A 13,504-nucleotide genomic window follows, 5' to 3' on the forward strand; every position below is an offset into this window, starting at 1 on the left:
ATTGGTCAGGTGACTGTGAAAGTCACTTACAACTGTAGGACTTAGTACCCAAGTGGATAACAGGTGAAGTCAAGGGCAGTAAAATATTTGTAAATATTTTATCTGAAAGTATCTATTTTACACTAAAATGAATGAATGATACACACATACCAATATGGATTTAAGAAAATTATAAAATTTCAAAAATAAACATTATCCAGGCAGGATTAAAAAATAATCCAAAAGTCAGCTAAAAATATTTTAACAACAATAACAAAACAGTAAAATATGAGCTCACTTAAAAATTTTCAGTAACTCTAAATGCAAGAAACATTGAAGCACTACAGCAGAGTATAAAAACACAGGCTCTACTAGCAAAGATTCAAATCCAGGTTCTACTGATTACGAGCTTTATGACCTTGAGCAAGCTATATATTCTAAGTGGTATTATTACTAATAAATAGGACAGTAATACCAGTCTCGTAGGGTGATAGCAAAGCTGAAATGATACTGAGTACATAAACCATGTAGCACAGTACATAATAAAAACCATGTTATTAAATATAATAATTCAATGATTGTAAAACATACTATTAGTGTATCTACTATTAAGTAAGGGAGCAAAATACTGTCAATTAAACTGTGACAAAATTCCTTATGATAATGCTAACTGACAATCCATCATACCAGCCTCTTGTTTGCTTTGAAATGAATTTCAGCTACACCATGGTTTTTGGCAGTTTCTCAGCTTTCACTTGCATTCTTTTGAGCGTGATAGACAATATTTGTGCACAAAAATCTGTAATAAATAATTAATTAATATAGTTCAATCCTCTACGGTTCTGTCCTTTCTTTGATAACAAAGCATTTTGTTTTTCTTTGCAAAAAAAAAGGAATTATAATCATTCACTCAATAATTAATATTTCTGCAATAACATCAAATTTACACTGCTCTTCTCTAATCTATAACTTTCTTCATATTCAATAACTTTACATTTGACTGTTAGTGTACAATTCTTTTGAAGAGACTTGACATGGCATTGAAACTCAATATGTTCAGTAACACCAATGCATACTCCCAATAGAAGTGATGAGAAATAAAGAATTGTGACCAAATTTGTGCATATCTAACAAAACTGTCATTGCCATCCCAAAGTGGCATTCCAAAGAGTCATCCCAAAGGGATTCTATTGTGTTTAATCACAATTTCAAAAATGCTAAAATATAAAAACATATGCATTTTAGAATTGATTAAATATACTCAGTAAATATTGTCATTAAAAGTAAAAGTTTGTGTTCATAAAGATATCTTATACTCATTCAAATTTTCATTTTTTAAAAGTATCAGAAAAATGTGTTCAGATAAGCAAAACATGTACTTATTATATAATGTTTTTTATAAAATTGAGTACTAAAAATTGTAATCTGTGATGATAAAGCTATGGTACTGCCATACAATGAAAAATATTATTCAGCAATATAAGAAGAAACATCAATGCACATGAAGAGACATGATGAACCTAAAATGCATATTGCTAACTGAACTAAGCCACTCTGAAACAGCTGCATACTGTATGATTCCAAGCATTTCAGCTTCTGGAAAAGGCAAAAGAATAGAAATAGTAAAAAGATCAGTCACTACTGGGAGAGTGGGGTGGGTAAGGTTGGGTAAAACATAGGGTATTTTTTAGGGCCGTAAAACTACATGGAATTACGAATTTTTTAAAACCCATATGACGTTAAAGAACAAGTAATGAAAATAAAATCATTCAGGAGAACAAGGGATCCCAGGAAGGAATGCAGACTGTGACCAGTGAACCTAATTGTATTACAAATCACTGAAGTGGTGGCGAGGTGGGGGAGATGTCCTGACCCAAGTAACTTTGAAAATCCTATATAATAAAAGCCTGATAAGCTAAGTGTCCAGTCATCTGGTCGGCCATTCAACTAATTGAAGTGTAATATGCTAATAATAGGCTAAGGCTGCTCAACCGCTCGCTATGACGTGCACTGACCACCAGGGGGCAGGCAGTCAACTGGTTGACCAGTCGCTATGATGTGCACTGACCACTGGGGAAGACAGTTGACCTGTTGACCAGTTGCTATGACGTGCACTGACTACCACCGGGCAGATGCTCCAACAGGTAGGTTAGCTTGCTCCTGGGGTCTGGCCAATCGGGACTCAGCAAGAAGGGCTGGACATGCCCTGGAGCCTTCCCGTGGTCCCTCCCCGGCTGACCAACCTCCTGCGTCCCTCCCTGGCCCCAATCGTGCACTGGTGGGGTCCCTTGGCCTGGCCTGCACCCTCTCATCATCCGAGCTGAGGGACCCCCTGTGTGCACAAATTCCGTGCACTGGGCCTCTAGTGAGTTTATAAAACTAAAGTCCAAAGGAACTGTGCATAGTACTGTAATTGATAAAGTTATTTCTACCATGGCATTGGTTAACAACTCTGATAGTGCTATACATGTACACTAAATTAACCAGTTAAGTAAATGTCTGGTAGATAGTGGAAGCCAGATTTCTCACTGTTGGACTAGAAAATTACAGATAAGCAAGGGGAGGAGGCTGGAATGACCCATGTAGGATTGGATTAGAGCTGGAAACATCAGTATGAACATACCTCTTAATTTACATACAGATGGTTACATATAGAAATATTTATAAATGTACATGTTGCACAGGCATATATGTTTCCTTTCTCTGTCATCCGAGAGGGCTTAGAAGAAATAACACTCCAGAAACAAGGAGCATATGTACCACCAGATCTTGGTTTCTAATATCCCTCTCCAATAAAAGGAACCAGGGTTCCTTGGAGAAATGGCTGATTCAAAGATAGGTTGGAAATATACAGGATGAACTTGAGGCATCTCATAGTTTCTTAAAATAAGGAACTTGTAAAAAACAAACAAACAAACAAAAAACTAAACCTATATTATTGAAGGTATGTGAAAGGGGCACCGGAGCCAACTGAAAGAGCTCCCAATGGTCAATGCCAGAGCAATCTGAGCTACAAAAGATCTAAAGTAGCATTGCATTATAACCCAATATCCAGCAGCCATGCTGGTAAAAAGAAATGACTGCATGGGGAGATGGTTAGACAAATCTCCCTTGCAATATTCCAAGGAATTTATGTAGATAGTCTGCCCTTAAAAGGGGTAAGCATAAATCCCCATCCCTTAAGTGTGAGCTACAAATAATGAAAAAATGAGCATTTTATAAACATTGTATAAACCTGACAAATACTGCCTCAACCAGGTGATCAAGGTTAACATAGAATTGTGATAAATCAGGTTGACATCAAGTTCCTATGATGGCCAGTTTTACGTGTCAATTTGATTAGGCTAAAGTACCGTTATTTCATCAAATACTACTCTAGGCATTGTTGTGAAGGTATTTTGTAGATGCGGTTTACACCTACAACCAATTGAATTTAACTAAAAAAGATTACCCTTGATAATGTGGGTGGGCCTCATATAATTAGTTTAAGACTTCAAGAGCAAAAACTGAGGTTTTCTAGGGAAAAAGAAATTCTGCCTCAAGGCTGCAGCACCAACTTCTGCCTGAGTTTCCAGCCTGTAGACCTTTCCTAGAGATTTTAGACTTGCTAGTGCTTCTAATTATGTGAGTTAATTCCTTAAAATTATTCTTTTTATATAGGCTCTCTTAATTCTGTCTCTCTGGAGAACCCTGACTGAAACCCATAACTCCATTTAAATCATTTAAAAAAACCTACACACAAAAAAAAACTTTGACATTCCAATAGAGGGACGTCCTACAAAATACTTATCCAATTAAGTATTGGATAATACTTAATACTTATCCAATTAAGTATTGGATAATACTCCTCAAAATTCTCAAGGTCATGAAAAACAAGGAAAGTCTGAGAAACTATTACAGCCAACAGGAGGCTAAGGAGCCATGACAATTAAATGCTACTGGGTGTCTTGGGTAGGATCATGGAATGGAAAAAGATATTAGGCCAAACTAAGGAAATCTGAATAGAGTATAGACTTTAATTACAATGGTGTATCAAACTAGGTCTACTAATTTTAACAAATAGCTACCATATTCATGTAACATGTTAAGAATAGGAGAAACTGAGGGAATCTGACAGTGAGGTATGGGATTTTTCTGTGTTATCTCCTCAATGTTTATGTAAATTTAAAACTGTACTAAAAATACTGTTAAAAATAATCTAGACCAGATTACAAACTAGTCTAGTGAGTTTCAACTGCTATGCCACAGCAGACATACTGGAGTGCCGCAAGAACTTTTAAAACAGGCAATACCTGACTAGTCAGGGGGCACTGACCTCTTTTCCCTTAGATTGCCAAAGAAATTACAACAACCAACCCAACAATAGCCATCCGTTGTGAATGAATAAAAATTATAACTTTTTTTTTGTCAGAGCAGCAAAAAAACATAATATATTTTTTGGTGTGCAGCAGAATTTTAGTAATTAGTTTATGTGTGCCATGAGATGAAAATGTTGAAAATCTGATCTACTCTATTGAGAGAAAAATAAAAATAAGAATTTAAATTTTTGGCAATAATGTCATAATAGATCTCTCATTTAGCATTGGACACAGTAGGCAAACATGAAAAATAGAAAGAAAAAAGAAATGATGACTAGAAGATTAAATGTAGCAGAAATGAAGACAAATATAAAAGTTTTAAACATAAAATCTGGGTTAGAATTCTACTTTCTGGAGCCCTAGCCAGTTTGGCTCAGTGGATAGAGCATCGGTCTGTGGACCAAAGGGTCCCAGGTTTGATTCCAGTCCAGCAAGCGCATGTACCTGGGTTGCAGGCTCCTCCCTGGCCAGGGCCCTGTGCTGGGTCCGTACAGGAGACAAGCAATCAATGTGTTTTTTTCACATTGATGTTTCTCTCTGTCTTTCCCTCTCTCTTCCACTGTCCCTAAAAAAATCAATGGAAAAGTGTCCTTGGGTAAGGATTAACAACAACAACAACAGCAACAACAACAACAACAAAAAGAATTCTACTTTCTGGAGAAATTAATAAATTAAAAACAGAAAAATTATTAAAAGAAAAGAAATAAAAATGACCAAAAATACCTGTAGGATAGAGCAGGATGGCGATATTTATCTAAAGCAAATTGGTAATTCACAGAGCAAAAAATTGACAAACATGATTTTTTTAATAAATATATTTTTGTATTGATTTCAGGGAGGAAGGGAGAGGGAGAGAGAGATAGAAACATCAATGATGAGAGAGAATCATTTATCGGCTGCCTCCTGCACACCTCATACTGGGGATCAAGCCTGCAACCTGGGCATATGCCCTGACCAGGAATCAAACTGTGACCGCTCAACCACTGAACTACGCTGGCCGGGCCTAACATGATTTTAATTGATGCACGTACAGTATTTTCTAATAATTAAAGTCAGCAACTTATTATATAAGTTTTAAATGCTGTAACTTGCTTCAACAAATTTAATGTACAGATATAGTCATTTTTAATTCAATTAAATGCTTAAGCACTCAAATATCCTATTGCAAGCAAATCTAAATTTTTCTTTTGAGGAGGTTTCCTTCACTTTAAATGCTCAATGGTTTTTCCACATGCCCATTAGGGGAACCATACACCAGTTGCCACTTACATTGTTTCTTGTTGACACAATGTTGCTGTTCAAGACTGACTGCCCTCTGTCAGGTTGTCAGGTCACTGCTTAGGCTGCCCTGGTTCTTGGATAGCCTGTGAGACATTCATTCTCTCAATACCTGCAACAGGGACCCCAAGGAAAGAGACTTCAGACATCATGGCAGAACACATCCATTGCTCTAGAGCAGTGGTTCTCAACCTTCCTAATGCCGTGACCCTTGAATACAGTTCCTCATGTTGTGGTGACCCCCAATTTCATTGTTACAAATTGAACATAATTAAAGCATAGTGATTAATCACAAAAACAATATGTAATTATATATGTGTTTTCCGATGGTCGTAGGCGACCCCTGTGAAAGGGTTGTTCGATCCCCAAAGGGGTCGTGACCCACAGGTTGAGAACCACTGCTCTAGAGTGACTCAGATGGGAGAGCCTTCTTGTGTCAGACTCGCATTGTGCCAAAGAAGCTCTCAAGAAAACATTTTATGGAAGAGATTTGACTTCAAGCCAACAGAAGACTCTGCTATCTGAAAATATAATAAAATGTTTTGTACTGGCCTTAGTCTATCAATAACGTGTTGTGGCTGGACCAGCCTTGTGGCTCTCATTATGACTACAAGACACCCTTCAGCAATAACCATAAGGACACTTTGAAACGATACAGGTTTATTACTCACATGACCTAGAAATTACACAGTACACCCGGGGCCACACAGGAAAGTCACAGTTGCAGGTAGAGAAAGTACACAGGCCTGGGGCTTTGCTTTCTTGAGGTGGAGAGAGGGACCTAAGGTTTCAAGGCTCACTTTTTATTAGTGAATTTAAAACGTAAGCGCGGGCATTTAAAGCTGTGGTAGAGAAAACAAACAAGTGGCCCTAGTGGACAGTTACTGAAATCAACCAAGATCTCTACCAAAACAAAGGAGCCTCAGCCGGGGAGGCGCCTGGCTCTTTACCTAGTGTCTGGCTGGCAATGTATTTATTTGAGATAACTGCCTTTGAAGGGAATGCCTGGGCCATCAAAACTTAAGTCAGGCACTTGCATTACAAAAACCAATGTCAGGGTTTACGCTACACACAAACATAAGGGAAATACAAAAATGGAAACAAGGTAAGGCGATGAAATAGGCAAATGACACAAGCACCTGTCCCCCAACACAGGACCTCTGTGAATGTGGGAAAATACTTAACCTTTTTGGTAGAAAAAGCCAGGAAAATTATAAACATACACTATTTTCTTCAGCAAATTGGTAAAAATTTGAAAAATAATGTTCAGTTGTGTCAAAGATCTGGTGAGATGGGCAGTGTCACATTCTGCCACAGAGAGTATGCACTGAGAAGATATTTCTGTGAGGCAAAATGGAATATGTACCTAAAACTTTAAAAATATTCAAACACTCTATGAAACCAAGATCTAGAAATCTGTTCTCTGGACATAACCAGCAACACACCAAATGACTAATGACTAAAATCCAAGGTATTTATGTAGTGTTTTTGAGAATAGCAAAATTATGGAGAATAATCGAATTATCTAGTTAAGACTCTTTGAGTCAACAAAGTTGATCAACTGGTTATATCATTTTTGTTGATTTCAATTTATTTTTAGTCTTCCTTACTCTTGTTTTGCTGTTTTTCTTCATGAGTTAAGGCTGAAATACATAAATGTTGAGTATCGTAAGTATGTTATGTTTGTAAGTGTAGTATTAAACATATGGTGATAATAGTTACCAAATAATTTAATGATAGCAGATAAACAATTATATTATAAAGTAATAATTGAAGCTAATATGACTTATTAGGTTGTGTTATGATAGCTGGTGTTTCATATTAAAATAATTTTGTAAATCTCAATGGAATCTGGTGTTGTCTTATAATAAATTAGTATTAATTTGGGCTCAGGAATGCATACAAATTTCGTTGAAATAAATGTTTCTTTAAACTTTTGAAAAATTTGTGCAATGTATTTTTCAGAAATAGATAACCCTATAAAGACAGTGAAAACAGCGTCTGTATGGCCACCCGAATCAATAATAACCATCAACGTAACTCCAAGGAAGTGGTGTAGAGATCACTGCCCCATCATAGAAACAGGGCTTACCCAGAGAGGAGTAAATGAATATGGTTAACACATATTTTTTTCCCACTAAAATAGTCCAAGTTCTACTTCAGATTGAGCTTTGGGTTCACTACTCAGCTTTCATCCTCTAAACAAGGACCTAGGTTGGCTGATAAAAAGTTAAGGATGAACACTGTGCCTAGAATAATGTCTACTGATTAGTACTCACTCGATAACTACTTTTTGAATGAAGGATTGGTTCCCACTTAATACGAAGGAATAGAAAGTGAAGTGGAGAAGAGAGAAGGGTGTGTGGTTTCACTTAAAGATCACTGAGGACTGAGACCTAGTCTGGGATATAACTTCTTTTCCTTCCTTCCTAGTCATGAAAGTCCATTTCTCTTAATAATGATTACAAATAAAATAATCATTCAAATGTGTTTTCTCCAGAAGATAAAGTTTACTAGTTCAAACAAAAATGGTATGCATAATGTCTATATGAAACATTTGTGCACTATGATAAAGGGTAGACTTTCCATTATATTCAATGAACTTCACTTGATAAAAGGAATCTCCCTGAGACCCTAATACAAATTATTAAGAACAGCAAAATGTATCAGGAGCTCCAATAGCACAGATGTCAACTTATCCTGTACATCTCAAATTTTCTATAATTATTTATTTCATGTTTAATTATAAAGAAAATAAAGTACATATTCGCTGATAAAAGCCACTATACTTCAGGCCAAACATCACCACTCAGAATGATGTTGAACTAAATATATTAGAATAATTTACTAACTGTCTACTTGGAAAATGTAACTAACATGGAGTTTCAATATGAAATGAGTATAGATCTATGTTTTATCTGGTCCTATTTACATAAGAAATGGTTAAGTTGAATATTTTAAAAACTAAATAGTCTATGTTTGTCTTAGCTTCGCTTAGTTTATAGTTAACAGAATAATAAAATAAATTGGAAAAATTTCACTTATACCTTAAAAGTGGGATTGTAATAAAAAGTTCAAAATTATAAAATCAAGACAATATTTATCTCAAGAAAAACAAAACTGATTTAAGAAAAGTATGGCCTAATTTTTAAAACATTGGACTTGCAACCCGAACACGTAAATACTAAAATGTTTTCAACTGTTTACAGCTTTGTGGCCTTGGGTATATCATTTGCCTTCTTTGGTGCTGGGTTTTCTTATCTCAAAACCAGAATAACAGTAACTACTCCAAATGCTTATTGTAAGGATTAAATGAACGGGGGGAAAAACACTTTTTTTTTTAAATCCAAAGTGTTATTGAAAGGATTAAATCCAAGAAAAGAAAATATATAACCTTTAAAGTGCTTAGTTGAAAATATTTCTCAGAAGAGGAACCCGCTGTACAGGAGGAGAAAAACGCACCAATGACATTGAAGAAGCAGACTGCCAAGTGTGGAGACAGCCACACACAAAGAATCCCGCAGGTGGCCTCCAGAGCAGAGACTGCCCCCTAGCTCACAGCAGCAAGAATCAATAACCTGAGTTCTACACGCCATAATGAACTAAATTCTGACAACAACCAGTGAGCTTGGACCAAGACCCTAAGTATCAGATGCATCTGTGGCTCTCACCATCCCTTGATTTCTGCCTGGTGAGCAGAGAACCCAACTACACATGCTCAAACTTCCAACCTACAGAACTGTGAGATAACACATTTGTGTTGAGTAAGCCTCTAAGTTTGTAGTAATTATTTATGGCAGCAATAGAAAGTTAGTACAGTAGCTAAGCCTATGCCCTATAGATACCCAGTAGATAATATATACATGCCTTTATTACTAAATAATAAGTTGAGGAAACACAACTTTTAGTACATAAATACAAGCATGTGCTAAAAATGATCAGTCTTTTTTTATACCAAAAAAACCAACAACACAGAATGAAATGAAATGAGTACCCTTTTTTTCTTCAGTGGTACAGCAGGGGGTACAGAGGTTAATAGCCTAGTAGGTATAATTTCAGAGAATAAAAAGAATACACCAAAGTCCTATAATTCCTTAAATGTTGTCATTAATAATGACTAGCAAGCAGTTCTTAAGTTCCTATAGTATGTCAATAATCTTACACTTACTACTTTATTTAATCTTCCCATTATTTATGCAATGTTGGTTTTTACCCCATTTTACAGGTTAGAAAGCTGAGGCTTAAGAGGTTTAGTGATTTACTCGAAGACACACATGTTATTAAAAATAGCCAAGGATCAAAACCAATCTGACAGACTTCAAATCATTAATCTTTCTACTGTACTACATTGCCTATAATAACTTTGCTTTAAGTCTTCATTAAAATTTAACATACAAATAATAAAATACAAGTAACTGTATTATTTACACTAATGAAAACTAAAAACCAGTTTTGGAAGCATGAACACTAATACATGTATAACACCTTCACAATTTCTCTAATGGCACTGCTAAGAAGAAAAGAATGTTCAGTCACATATATTTTACTAGCAAGTTATGGTTAGAAATATCACAAGTACTATAATGATGTTATGGAAGTAAATCCTATCCTATATAATAAAAGGCCAGCGACCATAATGGCATAAAAACCAGAACAAATGATCAACCAGTCGCTATGAGGTGCATTGACCACTTCTTGGTCCCTCCCAGCAGCCCGCAGGCTCCAATCGCTGGATAGCCAACAGGGAACCAGGGTGGGAGGTGGCGGGGCGGGACTGGGGACTGGTGAGCAGGTGGAATGGCCGACCTCTTGGTCCCTCCCCTGGGCCTGCAGACTCTGACAGATCGCCAGATGGTGAACAAGGATGGGTGTCGCAGTACTGGTGACTGGCAAATGGGCGGAAGATGGCCCTGATTGCAGGCTAGGGCTAGGGGCCCTACCTGCACATGAAACTAGGGCCTCTAGTTCCTAATAAGTGGCAAAGCATAGTTAAATGCACTGTCAACAATGTTGTCAATTAATTGTCAACTAGTGTTAAGGTAAAGGTGAGCTGTTTGTTGTCTGAGTAAACAGTTCATTGAGAAAATTGTTTTAATTATAAATCTCTCACGTCCTTCCACATTAAGTGTCTCACTAGGCTGAACAGTCATTACTGTCTTACGGATTCAAGACTTTGCCACAATTGCTTAACAGCTATTTTGCAATTATAAGCAGCACACCAGTTAAACAAAATTAGAGCCCACAATTATTTTTATAATGAATTAGAAATGTAAAAATACATGTAACTTTCTGGAACTCAAAGCATGATTAATTCTCCTTAGCTTCCATGGATTGAAGGGTTAATTTAGTAAGGAATGCAGTATGATTATAGTAATTATTGGGTATTGGTTCTTGATGAGGGAGATGTTCTTGAGTTTTAAATCCATGAGGGTAGTACCACTTCGTGATTCTCTTAGGATTGTAAGAAGGCACATTTTTATCTCTTAATGTCCTAAAACACTATGAATATACTTACCTTTAACTAATGGACTTTTTAAAAAACTAAGTACTCAGAAATTATCACTGAGAAACAAGAAATGCATCTTGAATTCAAAATATTAATCCCAAAAAAGGACTTTTCTTTCTTTTCTCCTCTTTGTAATGATATAATTATTTTAGGCTTACATCTATAATAATAAAAGGGTAATATGCTAATTAGACCAGACGGTCGAGTGACTTTCCGGATGACATTCCAGACAACCTTCCAGATGAAGCCAGGGCTTCGAGGGCCGAGGCAGCAGCCAGGGCTGCTGCTGCTGCTACCGGGGCTGGGACAGCAGCTTGGGCTGCAGTTGCGAGGGCCGAGGCGACAGCCAACTGCCGCCTCAGCCCTTGGAGCCTCTTGCACGAATTTCGTGCATCAATCCTCTAGTATAACAATAAAGTGAATTGTTATTTTTTTAAATGCTATGATTACTGTGCTTAGTTTAATGAATGGAGTACTTAATCAGTTCCATACTTGATAACACAACAACAAAAACCATGTTTTTAATCTTGGATTTTTCACATTGATTACTTAAAACATGCTGCAAAACACACACAAAGCAGACCATCCAGGCCTGAAATGGAAACTGTATCATTTTAATTTGAAGTTCAATTTAGGAATCTCTGTGCTCTCACCACACATGTTTCTTTCTAGAGAAGCACCTTTGCCTCCTGGTCTAAATTATTCTCTCCAGTTGTGCTGTGTTGTATCAACCCATGCTATCACCTCAAAGCAGATAAAATTTGCCATCATTGTTTTAAAAAACAAAGAATGTACATGTTAATGATTGATGCCTTCCCTAAAATATAAACATTTTCTGTCACATTGACTTTTGTTATTTCCAGTGCCCTATATGGGCTTGGTGTAGAGTACATTTTAAAAATCAATATATTTTTATTGATTTCAGAGAGAAAGGGAGATAGAGAAAGTGATAAAAACTTCAATGATGAGAGAGAATCATTGATCGGCTGCCTCTTGAATGCTCCACACTGGGGATCGAGCTGGCAACTCGGGCATGTGCCCTGACCAGGAATCGAACCAGCGACCTCCTGGTTCATAGGTCAATGCTCAAGTATTGAGCCAAGCCTGCCAGGCAAGAGTACATTTTAATATGTAGATGTTAAATGGATAAATTAATGGATTAACAAGTAAGGGTTTGTGGCCCCAGCTTGGCAATCTTCTACTGGTCTACTAATGTATAACAGTGGAGCCTGTAATGATAGTCTGTGAAGGGAAGGTCAGTCTTACCTAGAGTTCTAATGATCAGCTTCTGCCATAAGGCAGGTCTGAAAGCACCTGGGCAGTAAGGGCAGGGAACATCACTTATTAAACACACATCAGAGTTTGGCTAGAAAATACTGTAACTTCACACCACAAAGTTTGTTATTGGTGGAAGCAGAAACACAAGACCCCATAGCATCTAAACACAAGACCCCATAGCATCTAAAATAGCAATTGGGGTTGCAATTTAAAGAGATGTCTTTACATTTTAAGACTATTAAAAAACCGCTGATCATGAATCTTTCTACTTCATCTTAATCTCACAGAAAATAGGAAATATAAATATAATTAATGAGCCTGACTCACCTTCGAGGAAATTCTCAAGAAATAGTCCAAGGAATAATTAACATGGATCAAATATGTAATCTTATTTTCTATCCAGGTGATCCAACATGCATAGAAAATTTGCCATCAGATCAGATTAAGGAAACCAGAAAGTACAGAATCAGAGGTGACTGCAGAGAAGATCTAAGATTTTCATGAAACCAATAGTGTACATGATGCGGAGTCATCAAAGAGAGCCATTACCAATGATGGTCACTTCTGGCTTGTCCCTAAAAGTGCTATTGTCCTATGTTGCCTTGAGTTGAATGCACACTAAGTAGTTGCTAAATTATGTTAAGTATTTGCCATTTGGTTTTACAGATAAATATAGAAAAACCATTGATTATGATTATAACCATGAATCATCCCTTGAAATTTTTTTCCCTTGCCCATTTCCATAGAGCAGCTAAGAAGTTTAGATGATTAGGAGTCTTCAGAATAAGGTCTGCCTAGATTGGCTGATTAGACACAGCAGACACAAACTAATGTAAAATATTAATTACATGTCCTACAGCTCTTATACATTATACAGTTTTATACAGCACTTTGTAAAGTATAATAAGCCTACTTCTCACTGGTTGCAATCATTTCATATCTGGAACTATTCTCAAAATTATAACGTAGATTGTTAGAATTAGACTTAAAGGAAATGAACTCAATAGGGTCCCCTGGAAATACACATGTAGTCACTGAAAGAGTTTAAAGCTCCGCAATAGAAAGAGGACAGGAATATATATATATATATATATATATATATATA

General features: G+C 36.5%; 1 long non-coding RNA gene across 1 annotated transcript in view; it reads right to left on the bottom strand.

Moving 5' to 3' along the window:
- LOC139008114 (uncharacterized) overlaps nucleotides 1–5,680 on the bottom strand; it is a 38,325-nt gene extending 32,645 nt beyond the window's left edge. Inside the window, exon 1 of the long non-coding RNA XR_011471099.1 lies at nucleotides 5,607–5,680. This is a non-coding gene — a long non-coding RNA (uncharacterized lncRNA). The remainder of the gene's footprint in view (nucleotides 1–5,606) is intronic.
- Between the last annotated feature and the right edge of the window lie 7,824 nt (nucleotides 5,681–13,504).

The sequence above is a fragment of the Myotis yumanensis genome, unplaced genomic scaffold, assembly GCF_028538775.1.
Source record: "Myotis yumanensis isolate MYYU_CA2020_CCGP unplaced genomic scaffold, mMyoYum1.0.hap1 SCAF_4, whole genome shotgun sequence".
Classification (NCBI taxonomy): domain Eukaryota; kingdom Metazoa; phylum Chordata; class Mammalia; order Chiroptera; family Vespertilionidae; genus Myotis; species Myotis yumanensis.